Raw genomic sequence first — 5551 nt, forward strand, 5'->3', positions numbered from 1 at the left:
ACTAAGTAGAAGCTCCTGGAGCTCCTCCCTCATGCTACCAATAGGGTAATCCCAAAGCAATACTGAATCCTTGAAGGACCACAGAGATCACTGCCACCATCAAACACTTAGAAGCTATGTTTGTTTGGAGAAGTGATTCCTATAATCTTCTGATTTAACTCACCAGTGTGACTGGATTTTGGTGAATGACAATAGATTATTAAAACTCAACCAATGGTTACTTCACTTGAAGCTGCTTTTTCAGCTGTGGCCTTTTTTATTGAAACAAACTAACACCTCTCCTGGCACCTAATACACAGTCATTAAATTGGCCCATTTTCCCACTATTCCAAAAAACAATCTTGTCTAAGGCTTATGTCAACTCTTCGGTTCTGTGCCAAAAGTAGGCCCACAAGGACCTTAACTGTTTTAACATTTCATAGAACACCACATTAGTACACTACATCTGTGATATCATACTGTAAGACTTGAACAGCAGGAAGTAACAAATAGCCTATGCCCTTAAGACACGTGTGTGTCAGTAGCTGGGAGATAAAATCCATGAAAATTTAGGTACCTACCATCTCAGTGAAGTTCCTAGGATCAAGTTGTCTGCATCACATTGAGATATTCTGTTCAGATGTAAATGTTGTGTACCTTTGTGCCCCTACCACTATGAAAGAGGCAAAATGCTTAGTAGGCATCTTTGGATTTTTGAGGCAACACATACTACATTTGGTCATTCTACTCCAACTCATTTAGTCACTGAGCAAAAATATTTCCAGCTTTGAATGGAGCCTAGGGTGAAAAAACAACTCCTTTGTTGGTCGGGCATCAGTATTAGAGGCCCTGCAATTTAAACTTTTCTAAACCAGTGGATCGTAGGTTCTTTAAGTGTTTGTGGTAGATAAGGGATCTAAATGAAGCCTATGGTAAACTTAAATAAGAGAATCATAGTGTGGACTCCTAGGATTTTGGAGCAAGGCTATGATCTCTTTATTAAGTCACCATTTTTCTTCTGAAAATAGTTCATGACTTGCTACCAGGTCCTAGGAGAAGTGAATACATGATTATAGGTCTGCAAGTGACCTAAGCTTTCCAATATGAATTGGTTGTTTTGGATCAAGGTCATCATAAAGTTAGATGTGCATAGAGGTGCTTCATTATCAAATAAAACAGTTATAATATGGCACTGGGCCTAAAGATCCTAAGTCAGTGGTAAGACACTAGCAGGGCTTGCTCCCACTCCCATGACTAGAAGGCCAACTCATTGCTTTTTTCCCTCAATTTGCATCCATAGCCCCATGAGAGTTCCCTATGTCATGTTGCCTGATGAGAAAAAAATTTGATATTGGTTTATAGTTGATTCTGCCCAAAATGCTGGCACTAGGCATTTAAGGGTGGCATGAGTGGTAATGGAAAAGGGAAATATTCCCACCAGATAAAACTTCAAGCAGTACATCCATGGTGAACTTTGCCTGGGGAAAAAATATCTCATTTCAGGAAATTTCTCTCAGGTCCACAATTTTAACCATTATAGCACTGGAAACATAGGACACCAATAACACACGTATATTAGCAAGTAATCTACTGAGTTCAACTGAAAAATTGACCCAATAGCTTTAAAGTATAGTCCACTTTGAGAACTACTACCATAGCAAATCATGCACATTCTTTAATCAAACACCATCTGTATTAATCAGCTATACCATAATAATGTTGTCTAGCAAACCACCCAAAACAGTGGCGTAGAATAGTAAGCATTTCTGGCTGACACATCTAGAAGTCAATTGAGATTTGGCTGATTTAGCCTGGCTCTGGGAAGACTAGGCACCAAATGTCTCTCAACCTCCTTGGCCTAGTGGCTACCCCAGACATGCTCTTCTCGTGGTGAAAAGCAGTAGTTCAAGAGAGAAAGCCCAGTTGTGCAAGCCCAATTCAAGCCTCTGCTCAGGTCATGGCCACCAGCCTCCTATTAGCCAAAGCAAGGCACATGGGCAAGATTAAAATCAAGGGAACATACCTTTCTCATTGAGAAGGGGAACAAGTGTGAATAGTTGCTGAATAATGATCTAATCTACCATAACACCTGAATGTAAAGCTGGTATTTTTGTCTTTACAAAAATATTATTCAGTATGTTATTATCAAAGGGCTGCAGTAGTGCAAATGATTGATTCAATACAATTTAACAAATATTTATTGAGTGTTTTTTATTTGTTGGGCACGGTGTTAGGTATTCCAGATATAGAGATGACTAAGACACAGTCCCTGCCCTCAAGAAGCTCACAGTCAGAACTGTAAACAAGTTAAAATTTGATGTGATGAATGGAATGAAAGCATTTACAACTCTCTAAGGCTGGTGTTATTATTGCCATTTTACACATAAGAAACTGAGACTCAGAAGGATTAAACGATTTGTCCAATATGATACAACAGACAGAAGTGAAATTCAACCTCTTTGCAGGAGGGAGACAGAACCCTGAACTCTTCCTGTCATTTTACAACCACCTTCCCCAGAAAGTGAGCACAGAGGTGATCCAGTCCAATATTTCACTTGATACTGGGATCCTTTTATCCATCAGGCAGCAAAAAGCCCAAATCTTGAACCCCATGATAATAGATGTACAATGGATTACATATACTTTCCTCTGCTCCATAATTCTACTCTTTTTACTTAGGTTAGATTTACTTAGATTGCCCATCAAACTAAACTTTATAATAACAATGTTAAGTAATAAGTTAGACTTGCATACCCCTCCTGGTCTGACAGAGATCTGAGGTGCTAGAGGATACTCTGGTCATTTTTAAAATATCTGAGTCATAGGCAATAGCCTTTTAGTGGATAGAATTTTTGTTAATATAAATTACTTTGATGACGAAGGAATAATTCTAATGGACCATTGGGTCCTTCGTTTCTCAGAAGTAAAATTTTTGTGGGTAGTAATCGGGATCTTGAGGGCTAACGTGTAGGTGTAATTATGACTTTCAGTTCTGTGAGCCACTATGAAGCTATTACTGTAATATTTTATTAGTATGTATCATAACAGTTCCAATACGAAATGGCTCTTCATATTTGTTCAGAATATCCATGAGTTTGAAGAATAGTCACCATAACCCCATTAAGGCAAATTGTAGGTCCTATATAATTGTTTCCATGTTAAGAAAGAGAAATTAGAGAGAGAAACAAAAAATAAGCACTTAACTGGGATAAAGTAACAAGTCACTGGAAAAGTCAAAGATAGGACAGGAGTCTAGTGATTACTAACCTGGATAGTAGGCTTTTGGCTCTTGAAACAAAACTTTTGGCAAATGTTAAAGGTACAAAAACAAATTCAATCCCTAAGACTTAATTTTCTATGGCCCGTTAGAGATTTAATGAGCACATTTAGTGCTGGGGCAAACCCGGGATAATTATGAAATATTAGAAAGAGTTTTTAAACTTGGTGAATCACTATAATCCTGTACCATCATTTTACACTGAAGGATATTTGTGTTCTGTTCATTTTCACAGTGAGTTTCATATTGGTCGTTTGGAGGTCTGGATTCAGTTGGCTCCAGTTCAGTGTAATACTGAATGCCAATAGTTTTTACTTCAGTTTTTCCTCTTCTTTCCCAATTCCCAAGTTTGTCAGCACTTGAAGGACCACCCCCTTGAATGTTCACTTATTGAAAGTCTGTCCCAGTGTTGAGAGTTTCTTACACAAACAGAAGCCCAGTCTTAAGTACTGAGCTTTGGAGCTGAGCTGGGCCTGTTTTTCAGGTAGCCTTCACTGTGAAATCTGCTAGAAAATACTTTTAATAGACCTCTGATAGAATCTGGAAAATAATGAAAAGAAAAAATATATACATCACTTCTAACTTCAGGGCAAGATACTCAGAGAATAACTACCTTATCTGCAGTAGGCAAATATCCTTAGAGAGCTTTAGGAGCGGTTCCCACCTATGTGCTTTTGATACAGAAACAGAGTCTCAGGTGTTTCTATCTTTTGAGAGGGTATTTGCTTACACAAACGGGAGGTGAGGGGTTGGCATTAGGGTTTAGAATGCCTTGCCTATGAACATATGTGAGCAGGACACTGGCATAAGAAACTAGGTCTATTAGGAATTGATATACTTTCTTTTTAATTTTTTTGTCTTATTTTTAAAGAGATAAGTGGATGGAAAAACTTATTGGCTCTCTTCCTTTGGATCAGAAGGTAAACATTTTCTCATCATGGGATAAATCATTTGGAAAAGGGTACATTAAGGAATTAGAACAATTTGAGACAGGAATGCTCTGCCTATTTCTATGTCAATAATGGATTCTACCTCATGGCTGTGTTTAAAAATTTCCTCAGCTTGTTTGGAAAGGCTGGAATTTATCAATTTAAACATTCCCATGACATTAGTTTTTTTCTTATTTTTCCTTCTGAATTTCACCCGGTTGCTTTTAGGTAGAAGGTAATATGGCTCTTTACAAAAAAAAGGATTGAAATGGCAAAAGTTTTCAAGATCATTTTTTTTTCTTTTGGTAAAACTAAACTGCTTCAATTACCAAATGGTCTATTCTAATTAAATGATTATTTCCTTAATTACTCCCATGGATTGCAGGATTATGGCTTTTAAAAAAATTAAGTCCTTACAGAAAACTCATGTAACTTGCACTGCCATCTTTTGGAAATTAGATCATTTCTTCTTTAAAAATCCTGCCATGTTTCTCTCCCGCAGATTGAATTACTTGGGTACCCTTTTTATTTTAAGGCAGACTATTCGATTTCTTTCAGACTGTTGATTCAATCATCACATCCTCTATTATATGATTTTTTAAAACTCTTTCTTCTTTTTATTTTGGGGAATTGGATTGGTATACTAATGCCTTTCTTTTCTGTGAGGGAGGCTTATTGTTCTTACAGTGAAGGTTCCTGATTTATTTGGACATCTCTAGGTATAATTCAATTGTTTTTTGGTGGTTGAACTTTTCTTTCCTTTGGATAAACACCTATTCTACGCCTTTCCCTTTCTGTAGTTTTTTCTATTAGTGATTCAGATGGTATCGCTCATCTATCTTAAGAACTCAAACATTGTTCAGGTGTGATTCAGGCTCTTTTTGTCCTATAATAGGAAAAGCAGAAATGTCTATCAGATGAAGTTTATGCAAATGAAAGCTAGAAGTTGAGATAGATGATTTGTCTAAGTGCCTTTAGAATGCCAGTGTCAGGTCAGAACCCGACTGCATTGCCTTTGATTGCAGATCTTGGATTTGTTAATTAGCTCTGTTGTCTCTTTCCATTGACAAGGCTTATTTTATTCTGAGGGAGATCAGTGGCCGAGAAACAAAAGGAAACAACTTTAAATCTTCTAGGACAGATTTTGCTCTGAGAACTTCAGCTCCTTCCCTTAAATTGTTAAAAGCCCATTGGCACTCTGAAGGAAAGGCGTTCGAATTCTTCAAAATTCATACCTGATCATTAATCAACTTGTATTACTATCTACTATGTCATATACTGTGAGAATAGAGGGCTAAATACAAATAACAGCTTCTGCTTATTGAGCAAACTCTTTTCTAGGAACTTTTTACATCCTCTTTCTAAT

Source organism: Propithecus coquereli, unplaced genomic scaffold, assembly GCF_000956105.1.
Source record: "Propithecus coquereli isolate 6110/MARCELLA unplaced genomic scaffold, Pcoq_1.0 Scaffold11, whole genome shotgun sequence".
NCBI lineage: Eukaryota > Metazoa > Chordata > Mammalia > Primates > Indriidae > Propithecus > Propithecus coquereli.